Source organism: Brachyhypopomus gauderio, chromosome 2, assembly GCF_052324685.1.
Source record: "Brachyhypopomus gauderio isolate BG-103 chromosome 2, BGAUD_0.2, whole genome shotgun sequence".
NCBI lineage: Eukaryota > Metazoa > Chordata > Actinopteri > Gymnotiformes > Hypopomidae > Brachyhypopomus > Brachyhypopomus gauderio.
In genome coordinates this window covers 9545972-9571325 of record NC_135212.1, presented here as the reverse complement: position 1 = coordinate 9571325, position 25354 = coordinate 9545972, and the positions used below count along the sequence as shown (strand labels likewise).

Here is a 25354-nt window from a genome sequence, read left to right as displayed (position 1 = left end):
AGATGCAGCTCTAGCCAGATGTGCTATTTTTGTGTCTCCCTTTCTGACACACGCAGATGTCATCACACTCTACATCTGTAGAGCACACACTGGCCAAACCCAAACAGCTTTTTTTTCACTTTTAGGTCTAAAGGACCTTTTGGGCTTCCTTTTGCCTATTGAGGCCAAAATGCCTATTGGTGTGTGAACCCGCCAATCGCCGCTTGCGGCTATATTTAGGGCTCCGAGCACCAAAGGTGCTGGAGGCCTATTGTAATTGTTAGGATTTTTCTCCTTATTATTATTATTCTTTTTCTGCCTTAAAACGGATCGCACAGCCCAAACCGTAAGGCCTACAGACTTGAAACTTGGTCAATAGGTAGTAGTCCCTCCCGCTACTCAGGCGCAAGACGCCAGCCAAATCCGCCCATAGGTGGCGCTACAGCGCACGCAAACGCATTCAAGTAAATTGCCAGTACCACGTATGTCCTAAATTAAAAATTTTTTCATATACATGTTCCTTGTCTCCAAACCTACCAAAAAGCCTCAAGAACCCATAAGCTCCGCCTACTTCGTTTTCGAGCTAATTTGCATAATATGCAAAATCGCACACATTTTTGAGAGCTAACTAGTCCCTGGATTTTTCACATACATGCACATATGTGGTATCAAAACGTTCAGAAGAGTCTGAACTTTAATAATCTTTAACAAAAAATGCACATTTCTGCACATGGGCGTGGCCACATGCCACACAAGTCAAGGGGCAAAAATTTCACAGCCAAAAATGCACATTTTCTGCTGTATCTCATGCATACTTTTACATATTCACACCAAATTTCATATACATGTACCTGTTGGGCGTCTACACCTGCCCATACATTTTGGCACACATTCACACCTAGGGGGCGCTATAACTGCCAAAAAACTCTCCTGCACACACCGATTGGCCAAATAACACGAAACTTGGTATGCATCATCTACATGCACCTCTGAGACAGGTCCTAGGTCTGCACCATCATATGTCCAATATGGCCGCCACCATCGACCAATTAGCTGTCAGTATACAATTTCACAAGCTTTACAAGCTTTACATATGTCAATTGACCTGAAACTCACATGGCATGTTCAGGTGCACACCCTCTAAGACATACTGGGGTATGATGGCAATTGCACCACTAGGTGGCGCTATACTAGAAACTCCTGAATTACGCCCACATAGTATGACATAAAACAACAAACTTGGACTCATATGATTCTACGTAGAATCCTTAACAACTTTGTAATTGCAAGTGCTTTACAAAAATGTACGGATTTTCATATATTATCAAATATGTATAATTTCCACTTTCCATACTACGCCTAGGATTTTCACTCCATCACCTCAAATCACACCTTGATATACTCAGCAGACTATGCAATGCAAATGTTGTGCAAAAAATCCTAAGATTTCCACAAATTTATATTTTTCATATGCATCACAATGGTACCATCATAACACATCAAATTCATATTTTAATAACTCCGCTATAGTATGTCCTATGTTTATGAAAATTGACATGCACATTCACATGACCATTGAGGTGATATGTGCCAAGTTTGAGCTAAATCCGTCCACAAATGACTCTACAGTGAATATTTTCAATTTCCATACTCAGCAGTGCAAGGAGCGGTAGAGAGCCTTTTGCAGGCACGCACGCTCTCATTCTCGCAGACGCAGAGTGCCCCTCTCATCCACTCCCCCCACACTCCCCCAACCTTCTAACACTTAACAACCCATGTCTCTGTCTCCCCCTCCCTCTCTCTATTTCACATGCACTCACTTCTCACACACGCAGAGTGCCCCTCTCATCCACTCCCCCCCACACTCCCCCAACCTTCTAACACTTAACAACCCATGGTCTCTGTCTCCCCCTCCCTCTCTCTATTTCACATGCACTCACAGAAAAAACAGGCCTCCCTATAAGCTTCACATACACACTGCCTTAGCCATGCCTACTCATACATTAGAGTAACACATATAAACACCTAATTCACACACACACACACACACACATACACCTACTTATGTGTATGCATCACAAATTGAGCACATACACTGTCATGTCAGACATGTGAGTTCACTGTGACAACTAAGACTGCCCATTATATGCAATCACTCACACACATACACAGCTCTAACTGATGAAAACAAACATTATCACACCAAACCCCTCTCTCTCTCTATTACACATGCACACACATGCACTGGCCTACCAATAGGTTTCACATACACACTGGCCTAGCCATATCTACTATGCCTTCGCCGCAGGCATGCAAGTCGGTACCTATGCCACTTGCGAGGAGCCCGCTCATTGCCGCTTGCGGCTATATTTCTTTCTTATTATTCTTTGTCCCATTTTTTGACCTAAAACGTATTGTGCAGCCTAGACCGTAATGCCTAGAAACCCCAAACTTGGCAAAAAGGTTCAGTTAACTCCAAGGACCAGATTCCCATACAGGGACCCAAATTGGCCTGATGGTGGCGCTATAGCAGACCATATTGACGTTTTGTCCATATCTCCTACACCGTAAGTCCTAGAACCAAAATTCCAGTTCCTATACATTCCTTGACTAAATTCAATAGGACAATTAATATACAACCATTAAGCTCCGCCCACTTAGATTTCGAGTTAATTTGCATAATGTGCAAAATCACACACATATTTGAGCGCGAACTAGTCCCTGGATTTTTCACATACATGCACATATGTGGTATCAAAACGTTCAGAAGAGTCTGAACTTTAAAATGTATCCAACAAAAATGCTAATTTCTTCACTACCTAGTCAGTATAAGCCAATCAAATGAGGGGGCGTAAATTCAATAGTAAATTTTGCGCATATGGAGCTCTAACTTAAGAAAACTTGCATGTAATGAGATGGCACTTCACAGACAGCTTCCCTGTGAGGGTCTGGGGCAGCTCGCAGAGGTTGCCATACCTCACCTGCTAGGGGGCGCTATAACATGCAAAAATTTGCCCCATGCACTCAGATTGGCCGATCCACATGAAACTTGACAGACATCATCTATGGGCTTCTGGAAACCAGGTCCTAAAGCAGACATGCCATACTTCCAAAATGGCTGACGTAATCGGCCAATCAGTGATCGGCACGCGTTTGACAGGCTTACAATTTGTCGATCTGCACGAAACCTCTTGGGTGTGGACAAGTGCACGCCCCCTATGACATAATCCAGCCGGGTGTCGATTGGCCACTGGGGGGCGCTATTGCAAAAAAAGCAAGTGTATCCCCTACATAATTCCACTTGGGAACATGCAATTGGACTCTTTTGATTCCTTGCAGTAGTGCGAACAACTTTCCCATTACATGTCCTATTAAAAAATGCACAGTTTATTTACAGTTAATAATAGTTTGAAATCATCACTTTTCATACTCCTCCTAGGATTTTCATACTATCATGTCAAGCAAAGTCTTATAATACTCTACAGAATGTGAAATCAAAAAACAATCCAAAGATTTTGGATTTGAGGACACTTATACCTGCTAAATATTTTTTTTATGGACAGCATCGATACATATAATATTCATATTCTTAAAGCTCTTTCATATTTTACCCAATTCTGACCAAAATGCACAAGCCCATTCAGAATCCCATCCTGAACAAATTTGTCAAGTTTAATCTAAATCGGTTATCGTATGGCTCTACAGTGCAGTATTATATACAATGCATAAGAATGCATGTAAAGTCCCTCTGTCACCTTCTCCTTCTCACACGCACGCAGCCTGAAACTCACACTCTCAGTCTCTCTCACACTCTCACCCACATTCCCCCTCCCATCTCTGTGCCCTAAGTAAACATTGCTCTGGCTACCTAGATCTCTCTGTGTCTATGAACCAGGCACACACACATACAGGCGCAAGCAGGCCTTCCTATAGCATTCACAATGACACTTCCCTAGCCATACCCACCCATATCTCAGTGACTAACACATGCTCATACAAACTGATATTTGGCTTCTTTTTTGTCTCTCTCTCTCACACAAACACACAGACACACACACCTTTATACCTATATGTATGTATAGTTTCTATGTATATTTATGTATGTATGTATTAGTATATGTTGTCATAGTTTGAATACATATACTACCACACACACACACACACACACACACACACACACACACACACTTCTACCTAAATGTATGTATAGTTTGTATGCATATCTATAGTATATGTATAGTATATGTCAGTCATACCAGTGATGTCAGTCATATCAGACATGCCAGTCCAGTCATGTCAGTTATATCAGTCATGTTCTGCCAGTCATGTAAGTCATGTCATGCCAATCATTTCAGTCCAGTCATATCAGTCCTATCAGTCATGTCAGTCAAATCTTCAAATCATTAGTCATGCCAGTTATGTCAGTCATATCAGTCATGTTAATTTTGTTCGTCATGCCAGAGATGTCATTCCAGTCATGCCAGTCATATCAGTTATGTCAGTAATGCCAGTCATGTCAGTCATGCCAGGCTTTGCAGACTACATTCATACTTTGAATACACAGGCAGTCATGTTAGGCGTGCTACGTGTGCAAGGAGTGAAATAACAAAGCATAGTCTCTGGCTCCCTCAATCTCTCTCTGTCAGTAATATAGAGGCCCAATCATGTATAGACAAGTGCAGGCCTTCCTATACTGTTCACATAGATGCAGCTCTAGCCAGATGTGCTATTTTTGTGTCTCCCTTTCTGACACACGCAGATGTCATCACACTCTACATCTGTAGAGCACACACTGGCCAAACCCAAACAGCTTTTTTTTCACTTTTAGGTCTAAAGGACCTTTTGGGCTTCCTTTTGCCTATTGAGGCCAAAATGCCTATTGGTGTGTGAACCCGCCAATCGCCGCTTGCGGCTATATTTATTATTATTTTTCTACTGATAAAACGCATACTGCAGCCTAGACCGTAAGGCCCAGAGACACCAAACTTGGCAGAATGGTGTAGTCTGTTTGCAGGACCGTGCTAAAGTACAGACACCCACATTGGCCTGATGGTGGCGCTATAGCGCAGCATTTTGCGTTTTGGTCCATATCTCCCACCCTGTAGGTCCTAGAAACAAAATTCCACTTCAGGTGCATTCCTTGGCTCCAGACAAACAAAAAAGCCTCAAGAACCATTAAGCTCCGCCTACTTAGATTTTTTGCTAATTTGCATAATATGCAAAACGTACTTTTTCCTACTAGTCCCTGGTTTTTCATCGGATTCCTTCAATCTTGGTGTCAAAATATTCAGAAGAATCTCATTATCAATAATTATCCAAAAAAATTGTGACATTTGCATAAATTCTGGTTGTCACATGTCAATCAATAGCTCCGAGGCGTGGCCAAATTTACTTATGCAGCTATATCTCAGCAACGCTTTGACCAATCTTCATGAAATTTTATCAGTTGTTAGGGCACATGACTCTGAGGTCACAGATCAAAGCTGGCCACGATTGTCCAATAGGGGGCGCTATAACATGGGAAAAACTGTTTCTCAGAAACCGTTAGTCACATTAAGCCAAAACTTTACAGGCATCATCAGGGGCCCAAGTGATATCAAGGCACACAATGATGACATCATCACTCAAAAAACATGGCCGCCATGAGCCAATTAATTTTATTTTGAATTAATTGGCTATTTGACAGACTTACCATTGGCCAATCAACATGAAACCTCACCACTGTGCATATCTCAGGACTGTGTGTCACGCTGTGCAGTTTTGAAACATTTGGCCACTAGGTGGCGCTATTTGTGAAAATCATGCATAACTCCTCCAAATTTACACTTAGGAACATGCAACTTGATTCTTTTTATTCCTTGCAGTAGACCTGACAACTTTGCCTTTACAAGTCCTATTAAAAAATGCATACTTTTGTCACATTCATTAATTGTTTGAAAACAGCTCTTTTGGAATTAGTCCTAGAAATATGATCTAATTATGGAACAATTGGTATGAGCATAATCTGTAGACTCTGGAGGTAAAAACTTTATTAAAAATATTGGATTTTAAAATATTCAGGTGGGCCCATTTTTCCATTATATCCTTCTGGCCATGCCATAAATGACCTTTATTGCTATAACTCATAAACCATGTAAGCGATCAACTCCCAATTTGAAAGGCTTTTAAACACTGAGGTCCCTGTGAGGTATGCAAAGTTTGGTTCAAATTGGCCTGTCGGGGGCGCTACAGTACCCAAAAACCTAAGAAATCATAAAAACTGATGCTGCAATCTTGTTATGCAGAATACAGACAAGTAATGGGTCTTGTATGATTCACATCAATGAGGTCTATATCATTGCATTTACATCTCATAACAAAAAGTGCAATACCTGACCAGAAATTAACCTTTTAATTCACCAAAAGTACTATTTCATTGCTGAAATTAATGAGATATCAGTATGGTAGAACTTGGGTCCATCTAGTGGCCAAATTCCAGAACTGACTGAAAACTATTGCTCCCATGAAATACCACACAAACACACACAAAGCTGATCTCAGCATGTGATTTAGTTCTGTGATCTAAATCATTTTGCCAATACAATTTATTTTGAACCTTTAGGGCCTTTAGTGCCTCAATTGAACCTTTTTTGCACATTGATTTATGCATTTTTTCCACTGAAACAGCTTCTTTTCACTTATAGTTCTAAATGACCTTTGGGGCTTCTTTTTGCCTATACAGCCAAAGAGGCCTATTGGTGTGTGAACCCGCCAATTGCCGCTCGCGGCTATTTTTATTATTATTTTTCTCCGCATAAAACGCATACTGCAGCCTAGACCGTAAGGCCCAGGGAGACCAAACTTGGCAGACTGGTGTAGTCTGTTTGCGGGACCGTGCTAAAGTACAGACACCCAAATTGGCCTGATGGTGGCGCTATAGCGCAGCATTTTGCGTTTGGGTTCATATCTCCCACCCCGTAGGTCCTAGAAACAAAATTCCACTTCAGGTGCATTCCTTGGCTCCAGACAAACAAAAAAGCCTCAAGAACCATTAAGCTCCGCCTACTTAGATTTTTTGCTAATTTGCATAATATGCAAAACCTACTTTTTTATACTAGTCCCTGGTTTTTCATCTGATCACCACAATCTTGGTGTCAAAACATTCACAAGAATCTCATTATTAAGGAATATCAACAAAACTGTGACATGGGTATACAGTCTGGTTGTCACATGTCAATCAATAGCTCTGAGGCGTGGCCAAATTTACTTCAGTAGCTATATCTCAGCAATGCTTTGACCTTTCTTCATGAAAATTTATCAGTTGTTAGAGCACATGACTGAAAGGTCAGAGGTCAAAGCTGGCCACGATTGTCCAATAGGGGGCGCTATAACATGGGAAAAACTGTTTCTCAGAAACCATTAGTCACATCAAGCCAAAACTTTACTCGCATCATCAGGGGCCCAAGTGGTATCAAGGCACACATGGATGACATCATCACTCAAAAAACATGGCCGCCAGGAGCTAATAAATTTTTATTTGAATTAATTGGCCATTTGACAGACTTACCATAGGTTCATACACATGAAACTGACATGGTATGTTCATGTACACACCCTCTAAGACATACTCATGTTAGAAGGGAATTGCACCACTAGGTGGCGCTATACTAGAAAATCCAGAATTTCTCCTACATATTTTCACTTATCAAGAAATGCTTGCACTCATATGATTGTATGCAGAATTCCTAGCAACTTTCTAATTACATGTGTTTTGCAAAAATGTACCACTTTTTCACTATTATCAAATATATATAACTTGTCATTTTCATACTAGTCCTAGCATTTTAACTCCATTACCTTTAAATCACACCTTGTAATACTCAGCAGACTCTGAAATGCTAAGATTAGCAAAAAAATCCTAAGGTTTTGACAAATTAATATTTTTCATATGCATCACAATGCTACCATCGTAACACATCAAATTCACAGTTCAATAACTACGCCATAGTATGTCTGATTGTTATGAAAATTGACATCCACATTCACATGACCATTGTGGTGCTGTGTGCCAAGTTTGAGCCAAATCCGTCCACAAACAGCTCTACAGTGAATATTTTCATTTTCCATACTGACCAGTGCAGGGAGGCATAGACAGCTGCTAAGACACGCACGTTCTCACACACGCTGCCCCCCTCCTCCACTCCCCCATGCTTCTAACACTTTACAACCCTTGGGCTCTCCCTCCCCCTCTCTCTCTTTCACATGCACTCACAAAAACAAAGGCCTCTCTGGCCTATAGGTTTCACATACACACTAATTCTAGCCATTACTACCAATTACCCAGTGACTAATATACAGATATTTAGCCTCTTTTTTCCACACACCCTCACATAGGACTTCCTATATGCTTCATATATACATTTCTCTAGCCATTTCCAACACACTAACTGATATTTAGCTTCATTTTTCCATCCACACTCTCAACACATGCCCTCTATACATCCTGAAATGACATAAGAGAGGACAGAGACATGTAATTCACATTTCACACACAACCTCTAAATAACTGCATGCTTCACTTATCATCAAAGTCTTGTTAGATACACATTCCTAGTGGCCTCCCTACTATGGGCACAACAGTGAGAACATGTCAGAGTAGGGATGAGAACATCATGAACAGGCAAAGATAAGAATATTTGTGTTATTTTATTGTATAGTAAGCCATTACTCTTTGGTTTGTTTGAGATTCACATGTGACAGATTTTGTCAGCTAAATGAAAAGGGTTAAAGAGTGGGGTTTACATGTGGGGCATTAACAAGAGCTCTCCTGCTGCTATGTTCACAACTTCTGACAAATTCAGCCAAAGGTATATTTATTTGACTAGGCCCCTGGGTCAGTGTGTCAGTGCTTTTAACCTAATCTCAGCATTTGATTTAGTTGTATGGTCTGAATCATTTTGTTTAATATCTTCCACACTGTATGGCCTAGAAACAAAATTCTACTTCAGCTGTATTCCTTTGCTCAAGCCAATCAAAAAAGCCTCAAGAAGCCCTTACTGCATACATGAAAAAACACACAAACACACACATACAAAGCTAATCACAGCATTTGATTAACTTCTATGATCTGAATCATTTTGCCATGACATTTTGTTTTGATCTTTTGGGCCTTTATTGCCCCAGTTGAATAATTTTTTGCAAATTACTTTATCTGTCCATTTTTTGGACTGAAGTAGCTTCATATCACTTGTTGGTCTAATTAGGGTTCACACACACAGTGTGGGAAACCTATTGTTATTGTCGGGTTTTTTCTTTCTTTCTTTCTTATTAGGGTTCACACACGTAGTGTGGGAAACCTATTGTTATTGTTAGGTTTTTTCTTCTTTCTTATTATTATTATTATTTTTCTCCGCATAAAACGCATACTGCAGCCTAAACCGTAAGGCCCAGGGAGACCAAACTTGGCAGACTGGTGTAGTCTGTTTGCGGGACCGTGGTAAAGTACAGACACCCAAATTGGCCTGATGGTGGCGCTATAGCGCAGCATTTTGCGTTTGGGTTCATATCTCCCACCCCGTAGGTCGTAGAAACAAAATTCCACTTCAGGTGCATTCCTTGGCTCCAGACAAACAAAAAAGCCTCAAGAACCATTAAGCTCCGCCTACTTAGATTTTTGCTAATTTGCATAATATGCAAAACCTACTTTTTCATACTAGTCCCTGGTTTTTCATCTGATCACCACAATCTTGGTGTCAAAATATTCACAAGAATCTCATTATCAAGGAACATCAACAAAACTGTGACATTGGTATACAGTCTGGTTGTCACATGTCAATCAATAGCTCTGAGGCGTGGCCAAATTGACTTCAGCAGCTATATCTCAGCAATGCTTTGACCTATCTTTATGAAAATTTATCAGTTGTTAGGGCACATGACTCAGAGGGCACAGGTCAAAGCTGGCCACGATTGTCCAATAGGGGGCGCTATAACATGGGGAAATTTGTTTCTCAGAAACCATTAGTCACATCAAGCCCAAACTTTACAGGCATCATCAGGGGCCCAAGTGGTATCAAGGCACACAATGATGACCTCATCACTCAAAAAACATGGCCGCCATGAGCCAATTAATTTTTATTTGAATTAATTGGCCATTTGACAGACTTACCATTGGCCAATCAACATGAAACCTCATCACTGTGCATATCCCAAGACTATGTGTCATACTGTGCAGTGTTGAAACATTTGGCCACTAGGTGGCGCTATTTGTGAAAATCATGCATAACTCCTCCAAATTTTCACTTAGGAACATGCAACTTGTTTCTTTTTATACCTTGCAGTAGACCTGACAACTTTGCAATTACAAGTCCTATTAAAAAATGCATACTTTTGTCACATTCATCAATTGTTTGAAAATAGCTCTTTAAGAACTAGTCCTAGGAATTTGATCCAATGATGGCAAAAATGGCATAGGCATAATCTGTAGACACTGTAGTTAACTAAATATGGAAAAAATGTTGCATTTTTATTTGTCTGATTGGTCAATTTTTCCATTATATCCTTCTGGCCATGCCATAAATGACCTTTATTGCTATAACTCATAAACCATGTAAGTGATCAACTCCCAATTTGAAAGGCTTTTATACACTGAGGTCCTTGTGAGGTAGGCCAAGTTTGGTTCAAATTGGCCTGTCGGAGGCGCTACAGTACCCAAAAACCTGAGAAATCATAAAAACTCACGCAGCAATCTTGTTATGCAGAATACAGACAAGTAATGGGGCTTGTATGATTCAAATCAATGAGGTCTATAACTTTGCAATTACATCTCATAACAAAAAGTGCACTGCCTGACCAGAAATGAACCTTTTAATTCACCAAAATGTCATTGCATTACTGAGATTAATGAGATATTAGTATGATAGTACTTGGGCTCCATCTAGTGGCCAAACACCGAAACTGACTGAAAACAATTGCTCACATGAAACACCACACAAACGCACACAAAGCTGATCTCAGCATGTGATTTAGTTCTGTGATCTGAATCATTTTGCCAATACACATTATTTTGATCCTTTTGGGCCTTTAGTGCCTCAGTTGAATTGAATGTTTTGTCACATTGATTTACTTATGCATTTTTTCCACTCAAACAGCTTCTATTCACTTTTGGGTCTAAAGGACCTATTGGGCTTCTTTTTGCCTATTGAGGCCAAGAGGCCAATTTGTTGGTCTAAAAGACCCTTTGGGCTTTTTTGCCTTTTTTTGTGTGAACCCGCCAATCGCCGCTTGCGGCTATATTTATTATTATTTTTCTACTGATAAAACGCATACTGCAGCCTAGACCGTAAGGCCCAGGGAGACCAAACTTGGCAGGATGGTGTAGTCTCTTTGCGAGACCGTGCTAAAGCACAGAGACCCACATTGGCCTGATGGTGGCGCTATAGCGCACCATTTTGTGTTTTGGTCCATATCTCCCAAACCGTAGGGCCTAGAAACAAAATTCCACTTCTGATGGATTCCTTGGCTCAAGCCAAACAAAAAAGCCTCAAGAACCATTAAGCTCCGCCTACTTAGATTTTTTGCTAATTTGCATAATATGCAAAACCTACTTTTTTATACTAGTCCCTGGTTTTTTATCGGATCACCACAACCTTGGTGTCAAAATATTCAGGAGAATCTCATTATCAAAGTTGCTTAAAAAGATTTTGAGATTTGCATACAGTCTGGTTGTCACATGTCAATCAATAGCTCCAAGGCGTGGTCAAATTTACTTAAACAGCCATATCTCAGCAACGCTTTGACGGATCTTCATAAAATTTTAACCGTTGTTAGGGCACATGACTCCGAGGCCATACGTCAAAGCTGGCCACGATTGTCCAATAGGGGGCGCTATAACATGGGAAAAACTGTATCTCAGAAACCATTAGTCACATCAAGCCAAAACTTTACAGGCATCATCAGGGGCCCAAGTGATATCAAGACACACAATGATGACATCATCACTCAAAAAACATGGCCGCCATGAGCCAATTAATTTTTATTTGAATTAATTGGCCATTTGACAGACTTACCATTGGCCAAACAACATGAAACCTTACCACTGTGCTTATCTCAGGACTATGTGTCATGCTGTGCAGTTTTAAAACATTTGGCCACAAGGTGGCGCTATTTGTGAAAATCATGCATAACTCCTCCAAATTTTCACTTAGGAACATGCAACTTGTTTCTTTTTATTCCTTGCAGTAGACCTGACAACTTTGCAATTACAAGTCCTATAAAAAAATGCATACTTTTGTCACATTCATCTATAGTTTGAAAATAGCTATTTACAAACTAGTCATAGGAATTTGATCCAATTATGGAAAAATTGATATGAGCATAATCAGTAGACTCTGTAGGTAAAAACTGATCAAAAAATAATGGATTTTTATTTATCTGATTGGTCCATTTTCCCATTATATCATTGTGGCCATGCCATATATGACCTATATTGCTATAACTCATAAACCATGTATGCAATCAACTCCCAATTTGAAAGGCTTTTATATCCTGAAGTCCTTGTGAGGTATGCCAAGTTTGGTTCAAATTGGCCTGTCGGGGGCGCTACACTACCCAAAAACCTAAAAAAACATAAAAACTCATGCTGCAATCTTGTTATGCAGAATACAGACAAGTAATTGGTCTTGTATGATCCAGATCAATAAGTTCTATAACATTGCAATTGCATCTTATAACAAAAAGTGCACTGCCTGACCAGAAATGAACCTTTTAATTCACCAAAATGTCATATTGCATTACTGATATTAATGAGATATCAGTATGATGGTACTTGGGCTCCATCTAGTGGCCAAACACCGAAACTGACTGAAAACTATTGCTCACATGAAACACCACACAAACACACACAAAGCTGATCTCAGCATGTGATTTAGTTCTGTGATCTGAATCATTTTGCCAATACACATTATTTTGATCCTTTTCGGCCTTTAGTGCCTCAACTGAATCTTTTTTTTTACATAAAGTACACAGCCTGACCAGAAACGAACCTTTTAATTCACCAAAATATCCTATTTCATTACTGACATTAATGAGATATCAGTATGGTAGTACTTGGCCTCCATCTAGTAGCCATATTCTGACTGAAAACTATTGCTCACATGAAATACCACACAAACACACACAAAGCTGATCTCAGCATGTGATTTAGTTTTGTGATCTGAATTATTTTGCCAATGCACATTATTTTGATCCTTTTAGCCCTTTAGTGCCCCAATTGAACTTTTTTGCACATTGATTTATTTGTGCATTTTTTCCACTCAAACAGCTTCTTTTTCACATTTAGGGTCTAAAGGACCTTTTGGGCCTCTGCCTATTGAGGCCAAGAAGCCTATTCGTGTGTGAACCCGCCAATTGCCGCTTGCGGCTATATTTCTTATTAGGGTTCACACACGTAGTGTGGGAAACCTATTGTAATTGCTGAGATTTTTCTTATTATTATTATTTTTCCCCCTGTAAAACGCATACTGCAGCCTAGACCGTAAGGCCCAGAAAGACCAAACTTGCCAGCAAGGTGCAGCAGGTGTGCAATGAGAGAAATAGAGACAGGGACCCACATTGGCCTGATGGTGGCGCTATAGCGCACCATTTTGCGTTTTGGTCCATATCTCCCAAACCGTAGGGCCTAGAAACAAAATTCCACTTCTGATGGATTCCTTGGGTCAAGGCAAATAAAAAATAAATTTGAACCATTAAGCTCCGCCTACTTAGATTTTTTGCTAATTTGCATAATATGCAAAACCTACTTTTTTATACTAGTCCCTGGTTTTTTATCGGATCACCACAACCTTGGTGTCAAAATATTCAGGAGAATCTCATTATCAAAGTTGCTTAAAAACATTTTGAGATTTGCATATAGTCTGGCTGTCACATGTCAATCAATAGCTCCGAGGCGTGGCCAAATTTACTTAAACAGCCATATCTCAGCAACGCTTTGACCGATCTTCATAAAATTTTACCAGTTGTTAGGGCACATGACTCCGAGGTCACAGGTCAAAGCTGGCCACGATTGTCCAATAGGGGGCGCTATAACATGGGAAAAACTGTTTCTCAGAAACCATTAGTCACATCAAGCCAAAACTTTACAGGCATCATCAGGGGCCCAAGTGATATCAAGACACACAATGATGACATCATCACTCAAAAAACATGGCCGCCATGAGCCAATAATTTTTTTTTTGAATTAATTGGCCATTTGACAGACTTACCATTGGCCAAACAACATGAAACCTCACCAGTGTGCATATCTCAGGACTATGTGTCTTGCTGTGCAGTTTTGAAACATTTGGCCACTAGGTGGCGCTATTTGTGAAAATCATGCATAACTCCTCCAAATTTTCACTTAGGAACATGCAACTTGTTTCATTTTATTCCTTGCAGTAGACCTGACAACTTTGCAATTACAAGTCTTATTAAAAAATGCATAGTTTTGTCACATTCATCTATTGTTTGAAAATAGCTATTTACAAACTCGTCATAGGAATTTGATCCAATTATGGAAAAATTGCTATGACCATAATCAGTAGACTCTGTAGGTAAAAACTGCGTAAAAAAATGTTGGATTTTTATTTTTCTGATTGGTCCATTTTCCCATTATATCATTGTGGCCATGCCATATATGACCTATATTGCTATAACTCATAAACCATGTATGCAATCAATTCCCAATTTGAAAGGCTTTTATATCCTGAAGTCCTTGTGAGGTACGCCAAGTTTGGTTCAAATTGGCCTGTCGGGGGCGCTACAGTACCCAAAAACCTAAGAAAACATAAAAACTCATGCTGCAATCTTGTTATGCAGAATACAGACAAGTAATTGGTCTTGTATTGTCCAGATCAATAAGTTCTATAACATTGCAATTGCATCTTATAACAAAAAGTGCACTGCCTGACCAGAAATGAACCTTTTAATTCACCAAAATGTCATATTGCATTACTGAGATTAATGAGATATCAGTATGGTAGTACTTGGGCTCCATCTAGTGGCCAAACATCGGAACGGACTGAAAACTATTTCTCACATGAAATACCACACAAACACACACACAAAGCTGATCTCAGCATGTGATTTAGTTCTGTGATTTGAATCATTTTGCCAATACACATTATTTTGATCCTTTTGGGCCTTTAGTGCCCCAATTGAACATTTTTTTGCACATTGATTTATTTGTGCATTTTTTCCACTCAAACAGCTTCTTTTGGGTCTAAAGGACCTATTGGGTCTATTGCCTATTGAAGCCAAGTGGCCTATTCGTGTGTGAACCCGCCAATTGCCGCTTGCGGCTATATTTAGGGGTCCAAGCACCACCGGTGCTGGAACCCTATTGTAATTGTTCCGATTTTTATTATTATTATTATTATTATTATTATTATTATTATTATTATTATTTTTTTTCTGCCTTAAAACGCATCGTGCAGCCTAAACCGTAAGACCTACAGACTTCTCCTTTGGCCAACTTGTAGTACTCCTCTCCGCTACTCAGGCGCAACACGCCAGCCCGATACGACCCTAGGTGGCGCTATAGCGCACAAAAACGCATGAAAAAGTTTAAACTGGTGTTTCTCCTAAACCGTATGTCCTAGAGACAAAATGTAAACTTCATCTGATCAGGCATGTGCTCATCTAAAAAAAGTTCCATTGAAGCCATATGCTCCGCCCCTTACATGTCGAGCTAATTTGCATAATATGCAAATTTGCACACATTTTTGAGCGCGTACTAGTCCCTGGATTTTTCACATACATGCACATATGTGGTATCCAGGCGCTCACAAGAGTCTGAACTTTAATTGTTATGGAGCCAAAGTGCACATTTCTGCACATGGGCGTGGCCACATGCATCACAAGTCAAGCGTAGAAAATTCCTTCGCCAAAAATCCACATATTCTGCTATATCTCAGGCATTCTTTCACGTATTCATACCAAATTTCACACACATGTACCTACTGGGTGTCTAGACCTGCACATGCATTTTGGCAGACATGCACATCTAGGTGGCGCTATAACGGCCAAAAAACTCTCCTGCCCACACCGATTGGCCAAATAACTCCAAACTTGGTACGCATCATCTATATGCACCTATGACACAGGTCCTTGACCTGCACCATCATATGTCCAATATGGCCGCCGCTATCGACCAATAAGCTTTCAGTACACCTTTCACAAGCTTTTCATATGCCAATTTTTTTTCTGCCTTAAAACTCGTTGTGCAGCCTAAACCGTAAGACCTACAGACTTCTCCTTTGGCCAACTTGTAGTACTCCTCTCCGCTACTCAGGCGCAACACGCCAGCCCGATCCGACCATAGGTGGCGCTATAGCGCACAAAAACGCATGAAAAAGTTTAAACTGGTGTTTCTCCTAAACCGTATGTCCTAGAGACAAAATGTAAACTTCACCTGATCAGGCATGTGCTCATCTAAAAAAAGTTCCATTGAAGCCATATGCTCCGCCCCTTACATGTCGAGCTAATTTGCATAATATGCAAATTTGCACACATTTTTGAGCGCGTACTAGTCCCTGGATTTTTCACATACATGCACATATGTGGTATCCAGGCGCTCACAAGAGTCTGAACTTTAATTGTTATGGAGCCAAAGTGCACATTTCTGCACATGGGCGTGGCCACATGCATCACAAGTCAAGCGTAGAAAATTTCTTCGCCAAAAATCCACATATTCTGCTGTATCTCAGGCATACTTTCATGTATTCACTCCAAATTTCACACACATGTACCTATTAAGTGTCTAGACCGGTACATACATTTTGGCAGACATGCACACCTAGGTGGCGCTATAACGGCCAAAAAACTCTCCTGCCCACACCGATTGGCCAAATAACTCCAAACTTGGTACGCATCATCTATATGCACCTATGACACAGGTCCTTGACCTGCACCATCATATGTCCAATATGGCCGCCGCTATCGACCAATCAGCTTTCAGTTCACATTTCACAAGCTTATCATATGCCAATCAACATGAAACTCACATATTATGTTCATCTACACACTCTCTAAGACATGCTCAAGTATGACGGGAATTGCACCACTAGGTGGCGCTATACTAGAATTTCCTGAATTACTCCTACATCTTTCTTACACATGCACACACATGCAATGGCCTACCTATAGGTTTCATATACACATTGCTTCACCCATACCTACCCAGTGATTACACACACATGCTTACGCATCTCAGGCGTGCCAGATGGTGCCCATACCCTGCGCTTGGACCCCGTAATTGCCGCTTGCGGCTATATTTATTATTATTATTTTTCTCCGCATAAAACGCATACTGCAGCCTAGACCGTAAGGCCCAGAGACACCAAACTTGGCAGAATGGTGTAGTCTCTTTGCGAGACCGTGCTAAAGCACAGAGACCCACATTGGCCTGATGGTGGCGCTATAGCGCACCATTTTGCGTTTTGGCCCATATCTCCCAAACCGTAGGGCCTAGAAACAAAATTCCACTTCTGATGGATTCCTTGGCTCAAGCCAAACAAAAAAGCCTCAAGAACCATTAAGCTCCGCCTACTTAGATTTTTTGCTAATTTGCATAATATGCAAAACCTACTTTTTTATACTAGTCCCTGGTTTTTCATCGGATCACCACAAGCTTGGTGTCAAAATATTCAGGAGAATCTCATTATCAAAGCTGCTTAAAAACATTTTGAGATTTGCATACAGTCTGGTTGTCACATGTCAATCAATAGCTCCAAGGCGTGGCCAAATTTACTTAAACAGCCATATCTCAGCAACGCTTTGACCGATCTTCATAAAATTTTAACAGTTGTTAGGGCACATGACTCCGAGGTCACAGGTCAAAGCTGGCCACGATTGTCCAATAGGGGGCGCTATAACATGGGAAAAACTGTTTCTCAGAAACCATTAGTCACATCAAGCCAAAACTTTACAGGCATCATCAGGGGCCCAAGTGATATCAAGACACACAATGATGACATCACTCAAAAAACATGGCCGCCATGAGCCAATTAATTTTTATTTGAATTAATTGGCCATTTGACAGACTTACCATTGGCCAATCAACATGAAACCTCACCACTGTGCATATCTTAGGACTATGTGTCATGCTGTGCAGTTTTGAAACATTTGGCCACTAGGTGGCGCTATTTGTGAAAATCATGCATAACTCCTCCAAATTTTCACTTAGGAACATGCAACTTGTTTCTTTTTACTCCTTGCAGTAGACCTGACAACTTTGCAATTACAAGTCATATTAAAAAATGCATACTTTTGTCACATTCATCAATTGTTTGAAAATAGCCATTTACAAACTAGTCGTAGGAATTTGATCCAATTATGGCAAAATTGCTATGACCATAATCAGTAGACTCTGTAGGTAAAAAGTGATTAAAAAAATTTTGGATTTTTATTTTTCTGATTGGTCCATTTTCCCATTATATCATTGTGGCCATGCCATATATGACCTATATTGCTATAACTCATACACCATGTATGCAATCAACTCCCAATTTGAAAGGCTTTTATATCCTGAAGTCCTTGTGAGGCATGCCAAGTTTGGTTCAAATTGGCCTGTCGGGGGCGCTACAGTACCCAAAAACCTAAGAAATCATAAAAACTCGTGCAGCAATCTTGTTATGCAGAATACAGACAAGTAATGGGGCTTGTATGATTCAGATCAATGAGATCTATAACATTGCAATTACATCTCATAACAAAAAGTGCATTGCCTGACCAGAAATGAACCTTTTAATTCACCAAAATGTTCTATTGCATTACTGAGATTAATGAGATCAGTATGGTAGTGCTTGGGCTCCATCTAGTGGCCAAACACCGGAACTGACTTAAAACTATTGCTCAAATGAAATACCACAGAAACACACACAAAGCTGATCTCAGCATGTGATTTAGTTCTGTGATCTAAATCATTTTGCCAATACAATTTCTTTTGAACCTTTTGGGCTTTAAGTGCCTCAAATTGGCCTGTCAAGGGCACTACAGTACCCAAAAACCTAAGAAATCATAAAAACTTGTGATGCAATCCTGTTATGCAGAATGCAGACAAGTAATGGATCTTGTATAATTCAGAACAGTGAAATAATTAACTTTGAAATGACAACTCATAACAAAAGTGCACTGTCTGACCATAAATAAACCTTTTAATTCACTAAAATGTCTTGTCACTATAATGTCACTATAATATCAGTATGGTAGTACTAAATTCCGGAACTGACTGAAAACTATTGCTCACATGAACCACACAAACACACTTACACTCACACAAAGCTAATCTCAGTATGCAATTTAGTTCTATGATCTGAATAATTTTTTTCCAATAAAATGTATTTTTGTCTTTAGTGCCTCAATGGCCTGTTATTTGTTGATTGGGTCTATCTATATATGCAGTAGTGTCCATGTCTACTGCCTGTTGATGATCTGCGGATTAGTCCTGAACTTTTATGATGTCCTAATTCTTCTGTGGACAGAATAACATGAGTACTTGTGTTCGTTTTGCCTGTATTGTAAATTACTGCTTTTCTGATCATATAAAATAAAAGGCAGCGCTGGCCAAAAGCCGATTAAAGATTGGCGAGGGTGCTTTTAGCCACTATGGCCCAAAGCTCTGGAATTCTCTTCCTGAAGAGCTCAGAGGCATTTCATCCCTGCATAGTTTTAAGAGCAGTCTCAAAACATTCCTGTTTAGATCCGCTTTTAGTTAAGAAACTCTCTTAATAGTTTTATCTTATTTATTTTACTTTTTGTTATTTTAATATTTTTCTCTTTAATTTCATTCATTTTCCCTTTGTCCTATCTCCTTTTAATGTTTCTTTTATTTATACTGTAAAGCACTTTGAGTTACATGTATGAAAGGTGCTATACAAATAAAGATTATTATTATTAAAATGTGCAAATCTGTCCTAACAGCTTTGTTAAAAATGTATATTCATCATTGATAACATGTGACACTAACTACACTGCACTGTATATATTTACCAAAAGGTATACAAACCTCTTTCATGCAATAACTGTCAAAAGTTGCAAATTATTTGGCCAGTAGATGGAGCTGTGAGACAAAATTTGAAATGTGCATATAGTTTTTAGACTTATCCCTTCATTTGCATAAAATTGTCAGAATATTATATATTGACAAACATTTTCATATTTGGGCTCTATTTAAGACCAGTGCAAATTGTCAATATAATAACACAAGAGAACCTCTTTATAAACATAATGTATTTTATTTATAACTGACAATCAACACAATGCAAATCTTTTCATGTTCAGTGTAACAACTAGGAGAGAAGGCTGAACGCAAGTGCGGACTGACCAATGATTTAATACCAAAACGAATACATATACACCGCACACAGAACATACACCAAGAATAATCAAACACCTAACATATGAACAGTGATGTCAGTAACGCGTTACTTAGTAACGCGTTACTCTAATCTTATCACTTTTTTCGGTAACGAGTAATATAACGCGCTACTATTTCCAGTCCAGTAATCAGATTAAAGTTACTTACCCAAATAACTGTGCGTTACTATTTTTATTTTCCCTAGTAAAAATATATATTTTTGCTTTCTTCTTGGCTCAGTTCTACTTTTGCGTCTGACCGTAGCACTCGACTCCGCACGCTTCGTGCGACCCTGTGAGAGCGCGAGCGCGTTTTACAAGTCATTTTTTGCTGTGTCCTCCCGTAACGATGTGTGGTAGTATAAAGAAACACCCCTCAAAACAGGGGAAGGAACATTTACCTGAAGAATTTTTATGTTGCACTGTGTTCCACGTTTGAAAAGTGCTGGAATTTTGACTAACGTCGCCTACTTTAAAATGCTTGAAGTTGTAATGGTATTTCGTTTCACAAGCTGTCTGACTGAACAGGGGAGGGTTTCCCGAAACGTTTCTACGAACATTTCGGGAAACCCACCCCAGTTCGCTTGTATTACGTTTACAAATAAATTAACAAATAATACCGCGCAGCTACACAAACGTAATGTCAGGAGATACTGTAGCGACACGGCGAGTCTCGCCCTTTAATGACACGGGGGGGGGGGGGGGGGGGGGGGGCGACTGCGCACGCCAGGGTTGCGTTATCAATAAAGTTTCCCTCCTCGGAATTTTTGGATTAAGCAGTTTCTGCCTCGGTTACCGAACCTGCTTCAATACATTGTTACTGTTAATAATGCACTTCCAATAAAGTGAGTATTGGAAAAAATTATTTTGCTGCTGAATGTAACTACTAAAGTAACTTGTAATCTAACGTAGTTACTTTTAAAATCAAGTAATATGTAACGTAACTAAGTTACTTTTAAAAGGAGTAATCAGTAATCAGTAATCGGATTACTTTCTCTAGGTAACTTAGCCATCACTGCATATGAACTAAACACTAACAGAAATAACTGGGTGGGCAAGGCTAAAGAAAAGGAAAGACAACAAGCAAAATCACACAAAGTACATCTAACAGAGAATGTAAAATACAAGGAGTACACACAGACTAGTATTAGAGACACAAAAGACCAAGATACCAAATAACATACAAGCAAGTGGTACTTACAATAACAGCCCACATAAGAGACTAAACGCAAGACTTAAATACACTGACCAAACAAGGGACTCAACAAGACACACCAGAAAGCAATAACGAGGGGCAGAAAACAAGGCAGGGGAGTGAAGTCAGACAACTAGGAATTTCAAAATAAAAGACACAAACACAGAAGACATGACTGACAGGAGGGAGGCAGGACTGTGACATTCAGTCTGTTTATTTGAGACCATTTCTTTAAAAATATTGATCTAGATAAATATAATTTAAAAAAAATAATGATAATGTATAGTATAACTATTGTAATAATCCCTCACTAAGGAGCTGAGGTGCCCTGTACTGGTTCACAGCAAATAAAAGAAACATCAGATAATAATACAGTTCATGGTAAATTTAAATTTTGTCATTATCGAGTTCAAAGCAGACCTGTAGTTAGTAATCACAATATGTGTAGACATCTATATATCTCTATGTGCAGTATGCAAGCAGCTTTACAAGCGCATGGGTCCATATCCCTAATGAGCAAGCCAGGGGCGACAGTGGCAAGGAAAAACTCCCTTGGCAGGATTAGGAAGAAACCTTGGGAGGACCAAGACTCAAAAGGGAACCCATCCTCCATTGGGCGGCCCAGCTAGTAGTCACAGTCCCTCCAATATGGAAGTTGAGCCTCAGGTAGGAAGGACTTGTGTGACTGAATTCTCCTGAAGAATCATCTGAGCACATCAAATAGAGAGATAGTTAAGGTGCAGCTGTGACAGTTAGAGTGAAGCTGTTTGTCTGGTCTCTAAAGGAATATAAAGGAATATGAAATATGTTTAGCATACCCGCAGCAACACTTGTATCTCAGACCTGTCCACCTTTTAATTCTGTGATAGAGTGTATGCTAATCCACATGTGCTAGATGTGACATCATTGGTAGATGACTGTAACATGGTCCTACAGTGCACACTGATGAACCATTGATGCCATCAAGACCACATGCCTTGTGTAAGGGAACCCTCCATAAAGATCTGAGCACATCAGACACAGACATGGTTAATGTGCACCTGTCACAGTACAATGGTAGTTTAACTTTACATAAAGATATGTTTGTCTCCAAATTACAATAGAACATCTTACCTGGTGAACGCAGCAGATACCAAATCTGTCCATCTCTGTAATCTGTGATAGCATGCAAGTCATTCCATATGTGCTTGATGTCACATCCTTGATAGTTGACTGCAACTTGTCCCTGGCCTTTAGAAGGACATTCCTGGCTTTCCTGTATGACACCAGGTTCCCAGAGATGTAGGCAGCACTGACCACTCTTTGACCAATAGCTCCAGCCTTTAATCAGGAATTTTGGTTTGTGCAGGATTAGATGTGAAGTTAAATGTCCATGTTTATTGCTTGTTGGAAACTGTATTACCTGTGGATTCAGTCCTGAAGTATGATATTTGTCAACAGTCCTTTAACAGATGATTTGAGAACTGTTTTGCTTTGTTAAACATTTGGCCTGTATTTTATATGAATACCTTTATATTTCATAATAAAATAAAAAAATAAAATAAATAATACATACAATAAAATAAAATGCTGTGAACCAGTTAATAGGGCACTCTCAGCTCCTTAGTCTGTTCCCACAAGAGGCCGTCCAGATAGTTTACCCCCTGTATCCCCCACCCCCCACATCGTGGACGCTTCAAGTTGTGCCTGACTTAATCAAAAGTTTTAGTTCAAAGTGTCACCAAATTGTCAGTAAAGTGTCAGCAAACCGTCAGCAAACGTTAAGTACCTGAAATTGAAGATTAATGAAAACAGTTCAGTACAACACATTCATGAAAACTGAAATATGTTGGCATAACAGAAACACTGACATCTTCTGCAGAAACATCTTTGATATATACATGATCAATCAAAGTGCCATATTCAGTTGTTGGTTCTCTTATAACCTGAGTAAAGCCATGGAGTTGCATAGTATTACTGATTGTACTTGTTACAAAAAGATTTTCATTGAAATCTCCCATGATCACTTTTCTTCCTGGGAATCTGTCAATATGAGAAATCAAGTGTATCAGGTTATTTTGAAACATTACCAGATTGTAGGAAGGAGGTCTGTACAAAACTCCCACTGTTGTATTCAGCTGAGGTAGGATGAACTGCAGGCATTCAATGTTAATGCATGGTAAATCAACAATACTACAACCAGTATGTCGTTTATAATACACACCAACACCACCATGTTGTCGATCCTTCAAGTCAGCAAACATCACCTGACTAGTGTCATATGAAAAACATCTGGGTTTGCTATAGAATGCAAATTCAGATAATTCTATATCAATGTTGCAATCATTTGGTTGTAACCAAGTTTCTGTCACACAAATAATGTCAGCTTCCATGTACCTCGTATCATGTCTCAGGTCTTCCACATGGCATGTTAGTCCTTCAACATTGTGCAGAAGAATCTTGTATGACCCAGAGGGAGGTGGCAGCTCTGTCACTGGTTCAATAAATAAAGGCATGTTATGTAATGACTGTTCAATGTCTTCTTTTGCATAAATAGCACTCTCTTTGAAATCTTTTATCTTAAGCCCTTCCAAAGATGTTACACGACTCAAGGCCACATATGCTTGTCCTGCTGCAAATATCTTTTTTAGTGACACAACAGCTTTTTCCACAGTAAGACCTTGTACTTTGTGAACAGTGCAAGCCCAAGCTAATTTCAGGGGAAACTGACGTCGCATTCCACCACTTTTTGTCACTCTTTCTTCTTCAGGGAAAATAGGAGTGGCTTTTTCAAATCCTGGTTTTAAACAAGGATGTTTTGCTCTTAATTTATGTCCTATTCTTTCATTTTCAAATGTGACATATATTTTGGCTGGAAAGTCATCTTCAGAATCAAAACACACTTCAGCAACTGTACCAAATGCACCATTTACAAGTCCGTCTGCCACATCAATGTTTTTAAGAAGCATAACATGAGCATTTACAGCGATGTGAAGAGATTCTGGTAAAGACGTGTGGGTAGTATGAACATGATGTCCATGCATTTTTTCCAGCCGACCTGTTTTTGCAACCTTTTCAAAGTCCTGTGCATGAATGATAGTAATGTCTGCACATACCTTCTTCAACATGTTTGCATTGTGATCATCCACTTCAGCATTTGTTGCATAAATATACAGAGCAGTACTGTCCAGTTCATCACCTTCACCACCTGTTTCACATAATTTCAACATATTCACATCATGTTCTGACAAATTATCTTGTCTTTTGTGTTTCCTTAAACGACTCAGTAACTGAGCAAACTCCATGTTTTTTTGTCTCATGATTTGTGACAGCTCAACCAATGCAAAGTGGTTCTGCCATAGATTTACACCTTTAGGCTCAGTGTATAGAGACTTTCCTTTCACAGGAGAAAGTTGATAGAAATCTCCAACAGCAATTATAGACACATTTCCAAAAGCAGAATAATCTCCTTGTTGTTTAATCTGTCTTAATCTGCCATGAATATACGATAAGAGTTTGTGATCAACCATTGAGATTTCATCAATAATGACAATTTGTAGATTTCCCAATTTAGCTCTCAGTGAATTTATCTTTTCATCTCCGAGCGGTTGATAAGGCAGCGTTACCTCTGGTGATATAGAGAAACAGTTGTGTATTGTTGCAGCGTCAATGTTAAATGCACTTACACCAGTTGGAGCTGTTATTAACACATGCGTCTCATCTGGATTATCTGACAATCGGGACAGGATGCGACATGATTCGTAGTATATTGCTTTGATTAACATGGATTTTCCAACACCACCTGGACCAGATATAAACACATGAAATGGCTGC

General features: G+C 39.6%; 1 protein-coding gene and 1 long non-coding RNA gene across 8 annotated transcripts in view; one reads left to right on the top strand and one right to left on the bottom strand.

Annotated features, from left to right (window-relative positions):
• Nucleotides 1-25354, top strand: part of LOC143486818 (uncharacterized) — a 159751-nt gene that overhangs the window by 18688 nt on the left and 115709 nt on the right. The gene's annotated exons all lie outside the window — the stretch shown is intronic.
• The window catches only part of LOC143486891 (uncharacterized), a 47884-nt gene continuing 43656 nt past the window's right edge, over nucleotides 21127-25354 (bottom strand). For 3 of the 5 annotated variants that reach the window (XR_013123763.1, XR_013123769.1, XR_013123757.1), the window contains 5 exons: nucleotides 25207-25322; nucleotides 24637-24728; nucleotides 22655-24014; nucleotides 22360-22545; nucleotides 21127-22248 (listed from right to left, as the gene is read on the bottom strand). This is a non-coding gene — a long non-coding RNA (uncharacterized LOC143486891). Of the gene's footprint in view, nucleotides 22249-22359; nucleotides 22546-22654; nucleotides 24015-24636; nucleotides 24729-25206; nucleotides 25351-25354 lie in introns of all 5 variants that reach the window. The other 2 variants (XR_013123781.1, XR_013123775.1) reach the window with 2 other exon arrangements.